Here is a 23,640-nt window from a genome sequence, read left to right as displayed (position 1 = left end):
AGTTTGTGTAGTGGTTTGCTTTAGAGTGAGTGATAGATGGATGCATAAATGAGAGAGTTGTATTTATAGTGTAAGAGTAATGTTGGGTGGTGAAAAATTAAAGTTCATATATAATCGAAGTGTAATTCTGAAGTTTATGAGTTCTGAACATATATACGAATAGTGTAAACATTGTTTTTTTTCTATAAACAAATTCTATATTGAATCAATGTTGGGTGGAATTGTTGGGATATACTATTAACCATATGGTTGAGTTATAGTATTGATTTTAATCCTTTATAAAGACTTTATGTTTTATGTAAATTGTTACAATAAAGTTTTTGTTTGAATAGATCATTGTGTTTATNGGATAATAACAAATTACATTCATGAATTAATAATTAGCTGATAGAACCATATCTCGGATATGAGAAAGAAGACACGCCTTTATGGTTGCTTATAAGTAGTCACGTGAAAACCCTGCAGGTGGATTATATATGTATATCCGTCACGTGATTTAATTTAAGCATAAAGATAAAGGATTAAATTTTTCAAAAGTTTAATTTAATTGATTGGTGTATGTAATTCTAACATGGGAAGTTAAATAAGGTGTAACGAAAAAAAAATTAAATTAAATAAAGGAGTGCAGTTGCAGATTTTTAGTGGTACAATCTGTGATTTATTATGATATGGTTAATTCATGCTTTTTACGAATTAAATATTATAATTGGAAGCCTCTGCTAATAAATTTGTGGTCCCTACTATGCCTGATTAATTGATCGAGTTCGAAAAAGAAAAGGATTGTTAGTATTTTTTTTCAGCTTAGGAATAAATTGTTTTTGACTTTTATTAGTTTAAAAGAGAAAAACTTTTTCTTTCCTTAAAAGAAGAAAAAAAAGAAAATACTGCAATGTTTTATTTCCTTAGAAGATGAAAGAAACAAATAATAGTGTTTAATGGTTATCAGTGGCTATTAATGGTGTTTAATGGTTGTTGATTACCCTTGGTGTTTAATGACTTTCTAAATACACTTAATGATATTTAGTGGTTGTTGATAACTATTGATCATGGCTGTTATATACTCTTAACCATGTCAAAATACACTTAATGGTATTTAATGGTTGTTGATGACTATTGATCATGGTTATTGGATACACTTAACAGTGTCCAAATACACCTAAAGGTATTTAATGACTATTAATGACCATTAATTATGACTAGAAACATTTCATCTTTCAAACCTTCCCCTTATACTGAAAAGTATAAATAGGGGTGGTGTTTCTCAAGGAAAGAATATCCTTTTTTTTTTGAAAATTTCTTGCCTACACAAGACTTGATTAAGAAAGTTAGTCAGGAATTAGTAGAAGACTGCAATTCTGGAGTCCCAATCCCTGAACGAGTTGTGTGGAAGCTATAAAAGGTTATAGTTTCACAATTTATTTAGATTACATTATTATGCTTTTATATAAGGTTATGATTCTGAAAAATGCTTCCGTTGTGCATATTCTAACAGGAATAACCATTCATAAGAAGTTTGACATAGTGAAAAAGAAAGTGGATAAGTGCATTATAAGAACAAGTTTAGGTATACTGATAATAATATAAATAAATAACAAACAACAATATATTTAATATAAATATTTCATATAATATCTACAAGGTTTAATAAAGTAGGGTGGAATTAGAATTGGTGAGAACAAGGTATTATTATGCATTAGTACAAGAGGTGGTTAGGATTTAAGGAGTTTTTCTTGAACAAGTAAATAGAATCATATCTTTGATTTTTCTTTATCTCTCCTCGGCTTGAGCCGAGTGAATGATACGTGACGTTGTATATCCAACAAGTCAATGATATTGATAAAAGGGAAAATAGTTAAAAATATCTCATGAATTAATTGATATAGGTCAAATTTATCATTCATTATACTTTTAATATTTAAAAGTATCATCTTCGTTATATTTTTAGTTTAAAAATATCTTTCTTACTAAGAGTTTGCTCCAAAATAAGGAAAACATATGATTACATATCTGTTGAACGTTTCAAAATGGATTAATTTTATTTATCCTCCATTGAAAATTCGAAATAGGTGCTCCTAATTTTAAAAACATAAAATATTCTTTCAATAAGAGGGGTGGATAAAGGAACTTTTTGAGATTACATGTCTATGTTGTTAATTATCTTAACACAAATATCATAAAATTGGTAAGTTAAATAAGGAATATATTACATTATTAATGTATTTTGACTTATTGTAGGAAACATTTACATTTTTTTACCAATAGCAACAAAATATTTGTATAGAGCATTACATGCACTTGTCATTTCCATCTATCTATCTATCTATCTATCTATCGCATCAGTACATAAAAGTTTCGGTAAAAATAATACATAGCAACATAACAATATAGTAATATTAATCACAAATATAGCTAGATACAACAAATTTAATACTCCATCCATCCACTTTTACTTGTTACTTATTTCTAGAATATGTTTTCATTTTTACTTGTCGCTTTTGACATTTCAAGAAAATATAATTATCATTTTTCATGTTTTACCTCTATCATTAAATACTATTAATGAGTACTACATATCAATTTAGGGAATCAATGTGATAAAATACTTATAGCAGTAATTATTTTTTTAATAAGCGTGCCAAATCAAATAATGACAAATAAAATGAACGGACGAAGTATTATTTGACAAATAATCACCAACCCATTAATATCAAAGATCTATGCAATTAAAAATCCTTTTTTGGTTGTTTTTTCCCCTATAAATGTTCTTCTCTTCTTGGTTTCTTCACGGGACCAACATTTCCATCTAAACGATTGAGAAATATACCAACTAATGAAAAAGAAATATATTTCCGAAATAGGAAAATGAAATGACATATAGCTTTATTGGAGTCCCATGTTTTGAAAAGTCAAAATTATGAAACTGTTTTTGTAAATGTATAATAATAATTTAAAGAAATCACATTAGTTTTACTTATTATATTATCTATATAGATTTAGATTCCAAACAAATTAAAGATAAGTTTTTACCCAATTAATTTCTTTAATGGAATCCAACCAATGGTTTCAATGTCTTTATATTTGTTAATTAAAGCATTTAGTCAACAAATTTAATAATGAAATTCACAAGTATTTTCTTCTTATAGTGACATTTAAAAAAATAAATATATATATCCATCGCTCTTCAAGCATCATATAACAATTTTATTTATCTAAAATTATTATAAAGATTGTCACTCCCCGAGCCTACACCCTGGACGTGGCTGGCAATCGAGAACTATTGCTGGCCCCAAGCGAACCCTTGACCTGACTTACTTACTCAGCGGAAGACTTAGACATAAGAAAGAGAATCCAAATACAAGATGATTCAACATGTCTCAAACTGAACTCATAGTGTTTTAAAAATAAACATTTTACTTAGCCAAAATGGCAATTCAAATATGAACATAGGTAAATAACAAAGTGATGACGAATGAACTAACATCTGACTGACTATCTATGAATCCTCTAAAACAATTGAGATGGATGTCGGGACAGACCCACAACATCCTAATGAACTATCTAATACTGAAAGTAAACAAAAGGGATCCTCAGAGGCTCACCAACAGACTCTGAACTGCTCACTGGATCAACGATGCGTTGGATGCCGATCCTAGTTACCTGCGTCTGCATCATAATACGATGCGGGCTGTAACATCTCGCACCTAGAAATGACTATAAAGAGTTTAAAATATGAAAATATTGATTTTTGGAAGGAATAAGGAAATCTGGAAATTTTTGTTTAAGTTAAGAAAATGAGTTTTGGCCATTTTCAAATGGCTATAAATCCTAGCTCAGGATGAGGTAGGAGCAGCTCTTGATATGGTTGGAAATCCCTTGGAGAGATCTTTCCAACTCCGCCAAGTTTGCGCGATTTCGATATCATATGAGTGAGATATGCCTTTTGGAAGTTGGGCAGTTGGATTGAGGAAAGTCCCAATCCGAAGTTAGAGAAGGGCAAAATAGTCTTTTCTCTAATTTATTTCCTAATTCATTTTAGGGATTTATTGGGGTAAAAACTTAATTTTTGGTCAGATTAGTAAAATTAAATTCACGCTTAGGGCTTGGAGAAAAGAGAAAGGAAGAAAGAAAGGGAGAAAAGCCAAGATTTCGCCAAGAATGTCAAGCGTTTGGAGTGGAATTCGTCGGGAGTGATCCCTAATAAGGTATGTGAGACTTTTCGTGTTGGGTTAGTTCACCCACACATCAACTTGTTTCAATTCAGCGATTTGGAGTTGTTTACATGTTAAAAAGTGAAGTTCTTGAAGAACAATTGTCAAAATTCTTGTTAGTTGAGTTGTTGGTGCTTGGGGGTTGATTTTATTCAGGTTTCCGGGTTGTTTTTCGAGTTAGATTGGTTGTATATTGGGGTACAACTGATACTAAGTGTTTAGGGAAGGAACCATGTGAGTTTAGAGAGTTTTAGAGATGAAAAACGAGAGAGAAAAGTCGAAGGTTTTCTGGGCAAGGCTTAGGGCGCCGCGCCTGCCAGAGCGCCAGAAAAGTTCTTCTGAACTTTGGCCTCTGGTGCGTCGCGCTAGCCGGTACGCCACAAAAACTTCTCTGAAGTTTAAGGGCTGGCGCCCCGCGCCTCTCAGAGCGCCAGGGACGCCAGTTCTCCCCATTCTTTCCCCACATTCTCGTACTTGTTCCTAAGTGATGTACCTATGTTTCCTAGTCGATTCCAACACTCTAAGTTACATCTAAACATCATGAAATCATTCATAAACATGAGATCATGAACCTTGAATCCATAATCCAATTCAAGGAATGTTAAGATCAAAGTCAAGAGAAGTAAGAGTCAAGTCAAGATAAGTCCTTAGAGTTTTTCCAAAAGTCTTTTCCAAATGTTTTAACTTTGTTTTAAGACTTAAAGTTCAAGTTGAGTAAAGAGTATAGAGTAAAGATTGAAGTTCATTTCTTCAAAAGTATTGGGGGACTAAGTATTCCCAAAGAGTTTATAAATGTTTTCACATTTAAATAATAACGAAAACTGAGATTTCCAAAAGGCCTTTGGGGTAGTTTTCAGAAAAGAGTAATAGCTTTCTAAATGAAGCAAGAAGGGAAACTGAAATTTCCAAGATAGCCTTTGAGCTAAGTTTTTGAGCATTAATCTCAAATAACAGAAGAAGTATGTTTTTAAAACATAAGAGTCAGTATATTTTGGGAGTAGTATTGAGCACCGAATTGGGGACGAGCATGAGTTCAGATAACTCACGTCACCATAGAACCATGTAGCCACCATGGATAGAAAAGGGTCATACTTTTTAGATGAATCCTTTTCACAATAGACTAGTGGATCCATTAGGCAGTTCAGGTTCTATACCTTTGGCTGAGTATAGGACGCGCTGGCAGCGTGAGGTAGATTGTTGTATCATCACTATAGCTCTTATGTGATGGTTGTCGGTTAGAGAAACTGCCACATAAGTTAATGTATTTTGATATACATCAGCTTATTGTATTTTTACATACATCTCAGAGTCATTTGTGTCTTTGCATATACACATAATTAAATAATATTTTTAAACAACTTTTCTTTATATTGCACTTGTTTTAAATTTCTTTATATTGAAATGAGTTTACTCAGGTTGAGTTGAGTTGAGCCAGGTAAGTTCTTCAGTTTCTTTCAGATTCTTTCATGCATATGTTGTTTTAGCATTCCAACTCACATACTCGTACATTCAATGTACTGATGCCAGTTGACTTGCGTTGTCTTATGATGTAGACACAGGTAACTAGGATTGGCATTACGGCGCATCATTGATCCAGTTGAGCAACTCAGAGTTAGTGGTGAGCCTCCTTGCATTCCGGAGGACTCTTTTATTCGCTTTTCAGTCTTTTATTTATTAGGATGTTGTGGGGTTTGTCCCAACATCCATCTTAGTACTTTAGAGGCTTCATAGACAGTCAGATAGTTATTAGTGCAGATGTCTTTCTTTATCCTTCAGATGTTGTTTAATGACTTAAGTGCCATTTTAGCCAGTTTATTATTCTTTAAGTTGTTATTTGAGACTGTTTACTTGAGTTAAGTCTTCTGCTGAGTTAAGTATGCCAGGCCAAGGGTTCGCTTGGGGCCAACAATGGTCTCCGAGTGCCAATCCTGCCCAGGGTGTAGGCTCGGGGCGTGGCACATGCCAACTGGCATTAGTACATTGAATGTACAAGTATGCGAGTTGGAATGCTAAACACAACAAAGGCTTGAAAAGAATCTGAAAGGAACTGAAGAGCTTACCTGGCTCAACTCAACTCAACATAACTAAACTCATTTCAATATAAAGCAGTTTAAAACAAGTGCAATTTAAAGAAAAGTTGTTTAAAACATGATGTCAACTCTGTGTGTATACAAAGATACAAATAACTCTGAGATGTATGTAAAAATACAAATACACTAATGTATATAAAAATACAAAGTACTGATGTGGGAGTTTCTCTAACCGACAACCATCACATAAGAGCTATTGTGATGATACAACGATCTCCCTGACGCTGCTAGCGCATCCTATACCTTGCCGCATGTATAGGACCTGAACTACTAAGTGGATCCACTAGTCTATGGAAAAAAGATTCATCTAAAAAGTATGACCCTTTTCTACCCATGATGGCTACATGGTTTATGGAGACGTGAGTTATCTGAACTCAAGCTCGTCCCCATATCGGTGCTCAATACTACTCCCAAAATATACTAGCTCTTTATGTTTTAAAAATATACTAGGTCTTTATGTTTTAAAAACATACTTTTTTCTGTGATTTGAGATTAGTGCTAAAAAACTTAGCTCAAAGGCTATCTTGGAAATCAAAGTTTCCTCTCTTGCTTCATTTAGAAAACGATTACTCTTTTCTGAAAACTAGCTCGAAGGCTCTTTGGAAATCTTAGTTTCCGTTCTTATTTAAATGTGAAAACATTTTAAATCTCTTTGGAATACTTAGTCCCCATATACTTTTGAAGAAATGAACTTCAACTTTACTCTACTAAACTCAAAACTTAAGTCTTAAAACAAGGTTAAAACGTTTGCAAAAGACTTTTGGAAAACTTTATGAACTTCTCTTAACTTGACTCTTGACTTTGATCATAACTGCTCTTGACCTGACTCTTAACTGGTCCTTGAATTGAATTATGGATTCAAGGATCGTGATTTGTGATAGGAAAGATCTTGTGAAGTTTAGGAATGAATTTAGATAGCTAAACATGAGAAAAAGACCAAAAATTAATGTCTGAGGGTGGGNGGGGGGGGGGGGGGGGGGGGGGGGGGGGTAGTTTGTGTGGAGGTTTGCTTTAGAGTGAGTGATAGATGGATGCATAGATGAGAGAGTTGTATTTATAGTGTAAGAGTAATGTTGGGTGGTGAAAAATCAAAGTTCATATATAATCGAAGTGTAATTCTGAAGTTTATGAGTTCTGAACTTATATACGAATAGTGTAAACATTGTTTTTTTTCTATAAACAAATTCTATATTGAATCAATGTTGGGTGGAATAACCATTCATAAGTAGTTTGACATAGTGAAAAAGAAAGTGGATAATTGCATTATAAGAACAAGTTTAGGTATACTAATAATAATAATATAAATAAATAACAAACAACAATATATTTAATATAAATATTTCATATAATATCTACAAGGTTTAATAAAGTAGGGTGGAATTAGAATTGGTGAGAACAAGGTATTATTATGCATTAGTACAAGAGGTGGTTAGGATTTAAGGAGTTTTTCTTGAACAAGTAAATAGAATCATATCTTTGATTTTTCTTTATCTCTCCTCGGCTTGAGCCGAGTGAATGATACGTGACGTTGTATATCCAACAAGTCAATGATATTGATAAAAGGGAAAATAGTTAAAAATATCTCATGAATTAATTGATATAGGTCAAATTTATCATTCATTATACTTTTAATATTTAAAAGTATCATCTTCGTTATATTTTTAGTTTAAAAATATCTTTCTTACTAAGAGTTTGCTCCAAAATAAGGAAAACATATGATTACATATCTGTTGAACGTTTCAAAATGGATTAATTTTATTTATCCTCCATTGAAAATTCGAAATAGGTGCTCCTAATTTTAAAAACATAAAATATTCTTTCAATAAGAGGGGTGGATAAAGGAACTTTTTGAGATTACATGTCTATGTTGTTAATTATCTTAACACAAATATCATAAAATTGGTAAGTTAAATAAGGAATAAATTACATTATTAATGTATTTTGACTTATTGTAAGAAATATTTACATTTTTTTACCATTAGCAACAAAATATTTGTATAGAGCATTACATGCACTTGTCATTTCTATCTATCTATCTATCTATCTATCTATCTATCTATCTATAGTGTCAGTACATAAAAGTTTCAGTAAAAATAATACGTAGCAACATAACGATATAGTAATATTAATCACAAATATAGCTAGATACAACAAATTTAATACTCCTTCCGTTCACTTTTACTTGTTACTTATTTCTAGAATATGTTTTCATTTTTACTTGTCACTTTTGACATATCAAGAAAATACAATTATGATTTTCCATGTTTTACCGTTATCATTAAATACTATTAATGAGTACTACATATCAATTTAGGGAATCAGTGTGATAAAATACTTATACCAATAATTATTTTCTTAATAAGTGTGCCAAATCAAATAATGACAAATAAAATGAACGGACGAAGTATTATTTGACAAATAATCACCAACCCATTAATATCAAAGATCTATGCAATTAAAAATCCTTTTTTGGTTGTTTTTTCCCCTATAAATGTTCTTCTCTTCTTGGTTTCTTCACGGGACCAACATTTCCATCTAAACGATTGAGAAATATACCAACTAATGAAAAAGAAATATATTTCCGAAATAGGAAAATGAAATGACATATAGCTTTATTGGAGTCCCATGTTTTGAAAAGTCAAAATTATGAAACTGTTTTTGTAAATGTATAATAATAATTTAAAGAAATCACATTAGTTTTACTTATTATATCATCTATATAGATTTAGATTCCAAACAAATTAAAGATAAGCTTTTACCCAATTAATTTCTTTAATGGAATCCAACCAATGGTTTCAATGTCTTTATATTTGTTAATTAAAGCATTTAGTCAACAAATTTAATAATGAAATTCACAAGTATTTTCTTCTTATAGTTACATTTTAAAAAATAAATATATATATCCATCGCTCTTCAAGCATCATATAACAATTTTATTTATCTGAAATTATTATAAAGATTGTCACTCCCCGAGCCTACACCCTGGACGTGACTGGCAATCGAGAACCATTGCTGGCCCCAAGCAAACCCTTCGCCTGGCTTACTTACTCAGCGGAAGACTTAGACATAAGAAAGAGAATCCAAATACAAGATGACTCAACATGTCTCAAATTGAACTCATAATGTTTTAAAAATAAACATTTAACTAGCCAAAATGGCAACTCAAATATGAACATAACTAAATAACAAAATGATGACGAATGAACTAACATCTGACTGACTATCTATGAATCCTCTAAAACAATTGAGATGGATGTCGGGACAGGCCCACAACATCGTAATGAACTATCTAATACTGTAAGTAAACAAAAGGGATTCTCCGAAATGCAAAGAGGTAGGCTCACCAACAGACTCTGAACTGCTCACTGGATCAATGATGCGCTGGATGCCGATCCTAGTTAACTGCGTCTGCATCATAATACGATGCAGGCCAACTGGCATCAGTACATTGAATGTACGAGTATGCGAGTTGGAATGCTAAACACAACAAATGCTTGAAAAGAATCTGAAAGGAACTGAAGAACTTACCTGGCTCAACTCAACTCAACATAATTGAACTCATTTCAATATAAAACAGTTTAAAACAAGTGCAATATAAAGAAAAGCTGTTTAAAACATGATGTCAACTCTGTGTATATGCAAAGATACAAATGAAGACAAATGAGGTTTATATAGAAGGAGATTAGGGCTGGTTTAAGGGGGAAAACCGACTGAAAATTTTGGACGAATTCAAATTCGAAATTTGAATTTCTCTTTGAGGATAAGGTTGTCAGCTTGAATGAGTACGATTCTCAACGGATTTGGAACAAAATCTATCCGATTTGAGTGAAAGACGATCGAGGCAAGGAGATGGAAACACCTAGCGATTCGAGTACCAACGAATAAGAACGAGCGGAAAGGAAGACGCGCGAGAATGGGCTCGGGTCGCTGGGCTGCTGGATTGCGATTTGGATCGCGTTTCTGGATTGGATTTGAAGCTTACTTGGTTTGGGAATTTGCTGGGTTTCGTTTCTGGGAAGAAGACGCTTGTACATGGGTCTTTTTGGTATTGTACGTGTTTTATGTAATGTATGTATTGCTGGGTGTTGAAGTTTGAGAGTGGGCTGCTTTGTTTATGGGTTGGGTTTTTTTTTTTTTGTTGAAAGAATTGGGTTTGCTAAATGTAGAATTGGTGGGCTGTTGGAAATTAAGAGGAAAAGGGCCCACGCCTTAGTCTTAAAATGATCCAAGAAGGCAAGGTGAGGAAATGGCTAGGATTTCTATTAAGAAAATGACCATATGAATTTCAATTGTAGCCATTTAGAGTTAACAATTTAGCCAAATTGGATTTAGTTGGTGACACGACTAAAAACTAAATAAGACGAATTAATATAAATTAATTAAAGAGCTTCTTAATCTTAACGAAATAAAATAATCAATTTAATTATAAACTAATTAATTCTAAAATGCAAACTATTATATAACTAAACTAACTAACCAAATATTTAACTAAAAATAAAATCTTTTTGAGACAATTTTCAAATATTTATAAAATATCCTAATTATATAAAATATATATACGTATTATTTAAAATTTATAAAAAGTGACAAAACTATTTAAAATAACTTGCAAACTATTTTTTGAAATTTTATAAACTAATTATTTTAAATCATTTGAAATTGAAGAAGCTCGATGATTAATCTATATCGTGGAGGTCCAAAAATGGGTGTCAACAATTGTCCCTCGTTTGACTCGGATTGATGAAAGAAATTCGAGGCAAATGAAATTGACAAATCCAATTTTGACCGACCACATCTTCATCCTTTAGAAAAAGTTTTTGGTACGGACTTTAGGAATTATGGCCGAACCCTGAAAATGGGTTTCCTACATATCTCAGGCTATATGAGAATCCATGCCACTTGTAGTTTGATACGCTTGATTTCACACACTATTTTGAAAGAATTCAAAAGTCATCCTGATATCGAATTATGAAGGCACCAGAATGCTTGAGAATAAGATTTAAGAGAGAATGTTAGAATACAACCGGGTTTTCAACTTCAAGCCCACCTACATATCCTAAACCTAAGGAATCAAACTGTTTATAGTTCGACTCGATCGATTGAGAAGGAAATCTCTTATGCAAGATAACCTTTGGTTTTGGACGAGTGACAAATAAGTCGAGTTAAGAAAAAAGAGTCTTGCAAATGTCTTAACCATGAATGCAGGGCCCTTCACACTCAAAAATGTAACTTACACATGCGTAATTTACAAAGCTCTTAGTGTATTGTCACTCGGATTAGAAAGTTGCCTTCGGTGAAAACCAAAATTTTCTGGATGTGAAAATGAAATCGATAAACTCAGAGAAAAACCCACATGCCTTCTGATAGGGGTGTGGTTTGATTGTGGTGGAAGTCGCTCCTCAACTCGCGTCCTAAGAGTTTGATACTCTTTTTTGGACTATGTCCCAGTTCGCTGCTAAGAAAAAGTTCCACGTTGTGCTGCATCCTTGTTGATGTCGTCCGCACCTGTGGTTTGATTTGAGAATTCATTCTCTTGGATGCTCTCGACAAAGACTGAAATAAACTTATTAGTAGAAACTGTAACTGGAAAAAGTGGTAGCATCTCTTACGATGCTTTTAGTTACTCTTGTTGTGAAAGATGTCACATAAGTATGTTCAGTATATGTCTGCACACTCAAAGTAAAAATTAGTAGACATAGTGTTGCTTTTGCTAGCGGTTTGAGTCAAAAATAAAGAAAGATCATGCATATAACGAATGAGCATAAACATATTTTTCAACTAAATGAAAGAATAAAAAAGTATTGAGAGTAAAAGATAATTGATACCGCTTTCGAACACAGTATATCCATTACAACTCATGATTTGTTGCGGATTTGGAGATGCCATTGCTTATTTTCTTCATGGTAAACTCCAGTAATCTCTACAATGAGCTAGATGACTCAATGATTATCCAACTGTAACAAGGTGGATAACTCGATGATTATCCACTGTAACGAGGTGGATGGCTCGACAATAGTCTAACTGTAATGAGGTGGACGACTCGATGATATTCGTTTCTCAACTTGTGCTAAGAAAAAAATTTTCACGTTATGCTGCATTTTTTCTGATGTCATCTGCACATGTGGTTTGGTTTGAGAATTCATTCTCTTGGATGCTCTTGACAAATAATGAAATAAACTTGTTAGCAGAAACTGTAGTTTAAATAGAGAAGTGATATGTTTTACCATACTCGACACATGTTCTTTTCTATAAATGTTTTGACGTCAGCCTCCATCGGTTTTGACGTAGTAGATGATGACTTGATATGATGTGGATGACGATGCTTCATTGATAGAAATATAATGATCCACTGGTAGGATAATGCTGCTACATGATAGGATGATGATGCCCTATTAGTAGGGTGATGCTGATGCTCCATTGTTAAGCTGATGATTTTTCGTTGATGATCCATTGGTAGGATTATGTTGATGCTCCATTGATAGGTCGATGATTTTTCGTTGATGTTCAATTGATAGGACGATGATTCTTCGTTGATGATCCATTGGTAGGATTATGTTGATGTCACTCTGGATGATGATGTTGATGCTCCATTGATAGGATGATGATTTTTCATTGATGATCCATTGGCGGGATCATGTCGATAGTCCATCGATAAAATGAAAATGATGTCCCTCACGTGGGTGATATTATCTCATTTGATAATACTGTATAAATGTCTCTCTGGGGTTTCACATTACTACGTCTGATATCGACACGATTTGTGAATATTCCTCAAGTGTTCTTGATGCTGAAAAATGTAATTTGATGTCATTGTAGATATTTGTACATCTTGAGAGTGATGTTTTCACTCGCTCATGCTTTGCTAGAGATTTGAACGAGGTGCCGTTACTCGTATTTTGAACTACTTTTTTTTCTTCTGAAAAACTTCAATGACTTTTCTGCATTTACAGAAAAGTTGTCAATCTTGGGGAGCTCATCGCCCTTTTGACTTCTCCATATTCATTGAATGGAGGAACATGATGATCTTGAGGCAAACTTATGGACCTGTATCTACATAAAAATTATTAGTTAAAAATAAACTGATCTGTGTTGAGTTCTTCAATCGCTTGCTCCTTGTCTTGCTATCTCCGGTTGGTCACTCTGATCTCTTGCTTCTCGATAGACAAGACAAAATATTTTATGTAAAATATTTGAAACATATAGATAAAATCTTGTGTTTTCCTCTTTAAAGCTGACCTATTTTTCCCCACCCCGAAATAATGAAGACAAATGAGGTTTATATAGAAGGAGATTAGGGATGGTTTATGGGGGAAAACCAGATGAAAATTTTGGACGAATTCAAAATTCGAATTTCTCTTGAGGATAAGGTTGTCAGCTTGAATGAGTACGATTCTCAATGGATTTGGAACGAAATCCGTCCGATTTGAGTGAAGGACGATCGAGGCAAAGAGATGGAAACACCTAGCGATTCGAGTACCAACGAATAAGAATGGGCTCGGGTCGCTGGGCTGCTGGATTGCGATTTGGATCGCGTTTCTAGACTGGATTTGCAGCCTACTGGGTATGGCAATTTGCTAGGTATCGTTTCTGGGAAGAAGACGCTTGTACAACGGTCTTTTTGGTATTGTACGTGTATTCTGTAATGTATGTATAGCTGGGTATTGAAGTTTGAGAGTGGGCTGCTTTGTTTATAGGTTGGGTTTTTTTTTTTGAAAGAATTGGGTTTGCTAAATGTAGAATTGGTGGGCTGTTGGAAATTAAGAGGAAAAGGGCCCACACCTTAGTCTTAAAATGATCCAAGAAGGCAAGGTGAGGAAATGACTAGGATTTCTATTAAGAAAATGACCATATGAAATTCAATTGTAGCCATTTAGAGTTAACAATTTAGCCAAATTGGATTTAGTTGGTGACTCGGCTAAAAACTAAATAAGACGAATTAATATAAATTAATTAAAGAGCTTCTTAATCTTAATGAAATAAAATAATCTATTTAATTATAAACTAATTAATTCTAAAATGCAAACTATTATATAACTAAACTAACTAACCAAATATTTAACTAAAAATAAAATCTTTTTGAGACAATTTTCAAATATTTATAAAATATCCTAATTATATAAAATATATATACGTATTATTTAAAATTTATAAAAAGTGACAAAACTATTTAAAATAACTTGCAAACTATTTTTTGAAATTTTATAAACTAATTGTTTTAAATCGTTTGAAATTGAAGAAACTCGATGATTAATCTATATCATGGAGGTCCAAAAATGGGTGTCAACAAACTCCGCGACGCGAAACAAAAATTCCCAAAACAAGGAACCAGCTCCGCGACGCGCCACTTATGTCGGATTTCGTCCGACGAAATCTCTTCTTTGTTTTTCGGCTCTATACCCTCTAAACTCCGTGGGTTCCTTTATCCAACACTTAGAATCGATTAAATGTTCAAAGTACATCAGATTCTACTTAAAATTGAACCTAAATTCACATATTAGGATCAAACAACTCCTCAACGAATTCAGCGAAACAAGAATCTAATGAAACTTCAACAAACCCATTCAAGAACTCAATTTCTAAGCTTTCAAGAACTTAAATTCGCTGAACTAAATTATGATTGGCGCGTGGGCGAATTAACCCAAGGCTATGTGATCTCACACACCTTGTAGGGATCACCCCCGACGAAATCCACATGCCAAACTCAATGATCTTGACGAATCTTGAGCGTTCTTCTCCTTTCTCCTCTTCTTTTCCCATTCTCTCAAAACCCTAAATTTTTTCCAAAAGCATAAACTGACTAAGTTCAGTTTAGACTCCTAAGTAATTACCAAAAATGAATTAAAATAAAAGGGTAAGAAAAAGACCAAACTACCCTTCAAAAATCCGGATTTGGACTTTTCCTTAATCCAACAACCCTACTTCCAAAGGGCACAACTTACTCATACAAACTCAGAATTGCGCAAACTTGGTGGCGTTGGAAAGATCATTCCAACCATATCTAGAAGTACACCTAAATCATCCCGAGCTAGGAGTTATGGCCGTTTAAAATTGACCAAAAACTCACTTTTCCTAACCTAAACAAATTTCCAGATTTTAAGTTCTTTCCAAAAATGACTATTTCCAATTCTTAGCTTCTTCCTAGCTATTTCAACTTGTGAGATGTTTCAATATCTCCCCTTTGGGAACATTTTTCCTCGAATGAGATTACTCTTACTAGGCTAAGGGTGGTAACATCAAGTTCAAACACCCAACAAGTAAGGCAATTACAACATGCTAACTTATAATTTAAAGAGTACTAAGAAGAGAATTAGTACCTTGGTCTGCATTTTCTCCGGACTCAAAGAGATTTGGATATCTATTTTTCATATCTTCCTCAGCTTCCCAAGTAGTTTCCTCAACAAATTGATTCCTCAAAATAATTTTGACTGATGCTACCTCTTTTGTTCTCAACTTGCGAACTTGGCAATCTAGAATCTGAACATGAATCTCCTCATATTACAAGCTATTCTTGATACCAATATCTTCGGTTGGTATGATAAGTGAATGATCTCCCACGCACTCCTCCAACATGGAGACATGGAATATCAGATGAACCGCTGTTAACTCTTGTGGTAACTCCAATTCATAAGCTACCTTGCCAATCCTTTTGGAAATTCTGTAAGGACCAACATACTGGGGGATAACTTTCCCCTTCTTACCCAAACCTCATAACACCCTTCATGGGTGAAACTTTCAAGTACACCCAATCAGACAATCCACTTTGATACCTCAAAACACTATCTCTCCCTTGTTCAAACTCCATCACTTTTTGCTTATGAACACTTGCCTTTAATTCAAGCAATAAAGGATCTTGGTCCTGCTTTTCTTTTACTTCTGACACTAATGATTATTCAGTCCCATTTATTACCACCACTCATCCTTCTGTGGAATTCATTAATAGAACTCATAATCATGCAAGTCTATGCACATCTTTTGCTAACTCTTTCTTATCTTCCTCAACATGGGCGGTACTACCCATAGACAACCTGCTTAAGGCATCAGCAACAACATTAGCCTTACCTGGGTGGTAAAGAATACTCATGTCATTACCCATGAGTAATTCTAGCCACCTCCTTTGTATGAGATTAAGCTCTTTCTAACTAAACACATATTGAAGGCTCTTGTGATCGGTGAACACATCCACATGAACACTATAAAGATAATGTCGCCATATTTTTAAAGCAAATACCACAACAACCAATTCTAAATCCTGAGTTGGGTAGTTTTTCTCATGAACTTTCAATTGTTTGGAGGCATAAGCTATAACCTTGCCATTCTGCATTAATACACAACCCAAACCAACTCTAGATGCATCACAATACACTACAAAACCTTGAGTACCTTCCGATAAGGTCAAAAATGGGGCAGTTGTTAACCTCTTTTTTAATTCTTGAAAGCTTTTCTCACAAGCTTCAAACCATTGAAACTTCACTGTCTTCTAAGTCAACTTGGTCAAAGGAGACGAAATGGACGAGAACCCTTCGATGAACCTTCTATAATAGTCAGCCAACCCCAAGAAACTTCTAATATCCGTTGGAGATGTGTGTCTAGGCCAGTTTTGCACTGCCTCTATCTTCTGAGTGTTAACTCTAATTGTTTCACCGAAAACTATGTGGCCCAAGAATGCCATATACTCAAGCCAAAACTCACACTTAGGGAACTTGTCATACAACTTCCTATCTTTAAAAGTCTGAAAAACTATTCTGAGATGGCTAGCATGATTTTCTTCATTCCTTGAATAGATTAGTATGTCATCAATGAAGACTATAATAAACATATCTAAATAAGGTTTGAAGACTCTATTCATAAGGTCCATGAACGCTGCTGGTGCATTAGTCAAACCGAATGACATGACTAGAAACTCATAATGACCTTAACGGGTTCTGAATGCTGTCTTTGGAATATCACATTCCCTTACGCTCAACTGCTCTTATAACTCTTTCAACTCTGCTGGTGCTATTTTATATGGCGGATTAGATATTAGACGAGTATCTGGAAGATCTATACCGAAGTCTATCTCTCTCTCAGGAGGTATTCTGGGAAGATCATATGGAAAGACTTCTGGAAACTCTCTTACTACAGAAACTGATTGAATATGAGGTATCTCAACACTAGAGTCATTAACTCGGACTAAGTGACAGACACACTCCTTAGAAACTAACTTCCTTGCCTTAAAGTACGAGATGAAATGACCCTTAGGCACTGCTGAACTGTTTTTCCACTCTAAGACTGACTCATTTGGAAATTGAAACTTTACAACTCGAGTTCTACAATCTACTGAGGCATAACAGGCATGAAGTCAGTCCATACCTAGAATGACATCAAAATCTACCATGGTACTCTTGTGATTGACAGAAATGGAACAATCATGATAAACTCTTTTTGCTAAAATAGAATCACCAACATGTGTAGAACCACTGAATGGTTCACTAAGTTGTTCAGGAATAACATCAAAATTCATAGCAACATAAGGAGTTACAAAAGGTAAACTCGCTCCTGGGTCTAGCAAAGCATAAACAGTAAAGTCAAAGACTTGGATCATACTAGTGACAACATCTGGCAAATCCTCTTGCTCTTGGCGACTGTTGATAGCATATAAGCAGTTTGTCCCTCTGTTAGTACCGGAAGTAGCCCCTCTAGGTGCAACTCTGTCTGGTGGAGCAACTGAAGCAGAATGGGTTCTATTTCCCCATTACCTTTACCTTACCTGTTCTTTGGACACTTTCGCATGAAATGCCCATTCTGACCACACTTGAAACAACCAGTGGAGCCATCACGACACATCATTGGGTATTTCCTACCACACTTAGCACATGCATGAGGCTTACTACCCCTTTGTGCCATACTGCCTTGAGAATAAACAGGTTTAGCTCTGAAACTCAGAGAATTCTGACTATTGTACTCACCTTTGTTCTTAGGTGCAGGTGCACTAGTAGATGATGGTGCAAGTCCCATCTATTTCTGTTGGAAGGAAGACCGGTTCGCACTACTCTTTTGCTGCCTAAACCCGTTCCCTGATGTATTAGCCCTCTTATTCTTAAACTCTTCTCTATCCTTCAGCTTAGCCTCATCAACTTGTTGTACATGGATCATAAGCCTTGCTAGGTCTATATTGTCTATCAGCATAGTTGCTTTGCCTTCCTTGCTTGACTGACGAGACAACCCAACAACAAATAAACTCATCCTGCTCCTCATGTCAGCAACCATCTCCGGAGCATAGCGGGAAAGTTGTGTAAACTTCAGACTGTACTCATGAGCACCCATAGACTCCGGATTAAGGGTGAGAAACTCTCTTATCTTTGCCTATCACAACTCACGAGGAAAGAAACGTCCCATGAGAGCATTCTTAAACACAACCCAACTCACTATTGGTGCATCCTCAGTCCTATTCTTTTTCCATTGGTAGAACCAGATTCTAGCGCTACCCTTAATTTGGTATGCAACTAGTTCCACCCTCTCCGCATCAACAACATGCATCACATCAAATACTCTTTTCAACTCCTCAATGAAGTCTCTGGATCCTTAGTGACACTTGAACCTGTGAAGCTTGGTGGGTTCATCCTTAAAAGCTCACGGATCCTTGAAGTATCAGCCACTTCCTGTCGATTATCTCTCTGTCTAACTTGATAGGTCGCGACTTGACTTAACATCCGGATAGCTTCACGGATTTCAGCCTTGGTGACATCTTCTTGGGGTTGCACTTCTAGTGCATTCGCTACCTCTTGTTCCTCGACATTTCTCTTAGCAGGATGACCTCTGACTACTCTTCGTGAAGGCATGATTATCTGGAAACACGCGCAAGCACGAATTAGAGGGAAATTTTTTTAGAGATCAAACTCTAACGCATGAAGTGAGTGAAAGAAGTGAGAAAATTTCCTAAATGTTGCAGCCTCATAATTATAGATGTGGCGCGCTTCACACTGATAACTAGAACTCTACAGACATGGCTTCATAGACTCTCTAGGACTCTTGAACTCTGTGCTTTGATACCGAGTTTCTCATGCCCCAAGCCAACACCCTGGACGTGGCTGGCACTCGAGAACCATTGCTGGCCCCAAGCGAACCCTTGGCCTGACTTACTTACTCAACGGAAGACTTAGACATAAGAAAGAGAATCCAAATACAAGATGACTCAACATGTCTCAAACTGAACTCATAATGTTTTAAAAATAAACATTTAACTTAGCCAAAATGGCAACTCAAATCTGAACGTAAGTAAATAACAAAATGATGACGAATGAACTAACATTTGACTGACTATCTATGAAACCTCTAAAACAACTTAGATGGATTCCGAGACAAGCCCATGACATCCTAATGAACTATCTAATGCTGAAAGTAAACAAAAGGGATCTTCTGGAATGCAAATAGGCTCACCAACAGACTCTGAACTGCTCACTGGATCATCGATGCGCTGGATGCCAATCCTAGTTACCTGCTTCTGCATCATAATACGATGCAGGCTGTAACATATCGCACCTATAAACGACTATAAAGATTTTAAAATATGAAAATATTGATTTTTGGAAGGAATACGGAAATCTGGAAATTTGTCTAAGTAAAGAAAGTGAGTTTTGGCCATTTTCAAATGGCCATAAATCCTAACTCAGAATGAGTTAGTATAAGATCTTGATATGGTTAGAAATCCCTTGGATATATCTTTCCAACGCCGCCAAGTTTGCGCGATTTCGACATCATATGAGTGAGATATGCTTTTCGAAAGTTGGGCTATTGGATTGAGGAAAGTCCCAATCCGAAGTTAGGGAAGGGCAAAGTAGTCTTTTCTCTAATTTATTTCCTAATTTATTTTTGGGATTTATTGGGGGTAAAAACTTATTTTTTGGTCAAATTAGTAAAATTAAATTCACGCTTAAGGCTTGGAGAAAAGAGAAAGGAAGAAAGAAAGGGAGAAAAGCCAAGATTTCGCCAAGAACGTCAAGTGTTTGGAGTGGAATTCGTCGGGGGTGATCCCTATTAAGTTATGTGAGAATTTTCGTGTTGGGTTAGTTCACCCACACATCAACTTGTTTCAATTCAGCGATTTGGATTTGTTTACATGTTAAGAAGTGAAGTTCTTGAAGAACAATTGTCAAAATTCTTGTTGGTTGAGTTGTTGGTGCTTGGGGGTTGATTTGATTCAGGTTTCCGAGTTGTTTTTCGAGTTAGATTGGTTTTATATTGAGGGTACAACTGATGCTAAGTGTTTAGGGAAGGAACCATGTGAGTTTAGAGGGTTTTAGAGATGAAAAACGAGAGAGAAAACTCGGAGGTTTTCTGGGCAAGGCTTGGGGCGCCGCGCCTGCCAGAGCGCCAGAAAAGTTCTTCTGAACTTTGGCCTCTTGCGCGTCGTGCCAGCCAGTACGCTACAAAAATTTCTCTTAAGTTTGACGGCTGGCGCCCCGCGCCCCTCAGAGCGCCAGGGATGCCAGTTCTCCCCATTCTTTCCCCACGTTCTCGTACTTGTTCCTAAGTGATGTACCTATGTTTCCTAGTCGATTCCAACACTGTAAGGTACATCTAAACATTATGAAATTATTCATAAACATGAGATCATGAACCTTGAATCCATAATCCAATTTAAGGAAAGTTAAGATCAAGGTAAAGAGAAGTAAAAGTCAAGTCAAGATAAGTCCTTAAAGTTTTTCCAAAAATCTTTTCCAAATGTTTTAACTTTGTTTTAAGACTTAAATTTCAAGTTGAGTAAAGAGTATAGAGTAAAGATTGAAGTTCATTTTTTCAATAGTATCGGGGGACTAAGTATTCCCAAAGAGTTTATAAATGTTTTCACATTTAAATAATAACAAAAGCTGAGATTTCCAAAGGGCCTTCGGGGTAGTTTTCAGAAAAGAGTAATAGCTTTCTAAATGAAGCAAGAAGGGAAACTGAGATTTCCAAGATAGCCTTTGAGCTAAGTTTTTGAGCACTAATCTCAAATAACAGAAGAAGTATGTTTTTAAAACATAAGAGCCAATATATTTTAAGAGTAGTATTGAGCACCGAATTGGGGACGAACATGAGTTCAGATAACTCACGTCACCATAGAACCATGTAGCCACCATGGGTAGAAAAGGATCATACTTTTTGGATGAATCCTTTTCGCAATAGACTAGTGGATCCATTAGGCAGTTCAGATTCTATACCTTTGGCCGAGTATAGGATGTGCTGGCAACGTAGATCGTTGTATCATCACTATAGCTCTTATGTGATGGTTGTCGATTAGAGAAACTCCCACAGAAGTTAATGTATTTTGATATACATCAGTTTATTGTATTTTTACCTACATCTCAGAGTCATTTGTGTCTTTGCATACACACATAATTAATATAATGTTTTTAAATAGCTTTTCTTTATATTGCACTTGTTTTAAATTGCTTTATATTGAAACGAGTTTAGTCAGGTTGAGTTGAGTGGAGCCAGGTAAGTTCTTCAGTTTCTTTCAAATTCTTTCATGCCTATGTTGTTTTAGCATTCCAACTCGCATACTCGTACATTCAATATACTGATGCCAGTTGGACTGCATTTTCTTATGATGCAGACATATGTAACTAGGATCGGTATTACGGAGTATCGTTGATCTAGTTGAGCAACTCAGAGTCAGTGGTGAGCCTCTTTGCATGCCGGAGGACTCTTTTATTCGCTTTCAGTCTTTTATTTATTAGGATGTTGTGGGGTTTGTCTCAACATCCATCTTAGTACTTTAGAGGCTTCATAGACAGTTAGATAGTTATTAGTGCAAATGTCTTTCTTTATCCTTCAGATGTTGTTTAATGACTTAAGTGCCATTTTAGCCAGTTTATTATTCTTTAAGTTGTTATTTGAGACTGTTTACTTGAGTTAAGTCTTCTGCTGAGTTAAGTATGCCAGGCCAAGGGTTCGCTTGGGGCCAACAATGGTCTCCGAGTGCCAATCCTGCCCAGGGTGTAGGCTCGGGGCGTGGCACATGCCAACTGGCATTAGTACATTGAATGTACAAGTATGCGAGTTGGAATGCTAAACACAACAAAGGCTTGAAAAGAATCTGAAAGGAACTGAAGAGCTTACCTGGCTCAACTCAACTCAACATAACTAAACTCATTTCAATATAAAGCAGTTTAAAACAAGTGCAATTTAAAGAAAAGTTGTTTAAAACATGATGTCAACTCTGTGTGTATACAAAGATACAAATAACTCTGAGATGTATGTAAAAATACAAATACACTAATGTATATAAAAATACAAAGTACTGATGTGGGAGTTTCTCTAACCGACAACCATCACATAAGAGCTATTGTGATGATACAACGATCTCCCTGACGCTGCTAGCGCATCCTATACCTTGCCGCATGTATAGGACCTGAACTACTAAGTGGATCCACTAGTCTATGGAAAAAAGATTCATCTAAAAAGTATGACCCTTTTCTACCCATGATGGCTACATGGTTTATGGAGACGTGAGTTATCTGAACTCAAGCTCGTCCCCATATCGGTGCTCAATACTACTCCCAAAATATACTAGCTCTTTATGTTTTAAAAATATACTAGGTCTTTATGTTTTAAAAACATACTTTTTTCTGTGATTTGAGATTAGTGCTAAAAAACTTAGCTCAAAGGCTATCTTGGAAATCAAAGTTTCCTCTCTTGCTTCATTTAGAAAACGATTACTCTTTTCTGAAAACTAGCTCGAAGGCTCTTTGGAAATCTTAGTTTCCGTTCTTATTTAAATGTGAAAACATTTTAAATCTCTTTGGAATACTTAGTCCCCATATACTTTTGAAGAAATGAACTTCAACTTTACTCTACTAAACTCAAAACTTAAGTCTTAAAACAAGGTTAAAACGTTTGCAAAAGACTTTTGGAAAACTTTATGAACTTCTCTTAACTTGACTCTTGACTTTGATCATAACTGCTCTTGACCTGACTCTTAACTGGTCCTTGAATTGAATTATGGATTCAAGGATCGTGATTTGTGATAGGAAAGATCTTGTGAAGTTTAGGAATGAATTTAGATAGCTAAACATGAGAAAAAGACCAAAAATTAATGTCTGAGGGTGGGTCCGCGACGCGAAGACATATTTAATTTTTAGTTTCGAAAATGACTTTTGAGGTAGAAGACTCTGTGACGGCTCTGCGACACAAAACGAAAATTCCCAAAACTGGGAACCAGCTCCGCGACGCGCCACTGATGTCGGATTTCATCTGACGAAATCTCTTCTTCGTTTTTCGGCTCTAAACCCTCTAAACTCCGTGGGTTCGTTTTACCCAACACTTAGAATCAATTAAATGTTCAAAGTACATCAGATTCTACTCAAAATCGAACCCAAATT

The sequence above is a fragment of the Solanum stenotomum genome, chromosome 3 (assembly GCF_019186545.1).
Source record: "Solanum stenotomum isolate F172 chromosome 3, ASM1918654v1, whole genome shotgun sequence".
NCBI lineage: Eukaryota > Viridiplantae > Streptophyta > Magnoliopsida > Solanales > Solanaceae > Solanum > Solanum stenotomum.
The sequence above is the reverse complement of the archived record's forward strand: the minus strand, read 5'-3'. Positions refer to the sequence as shown.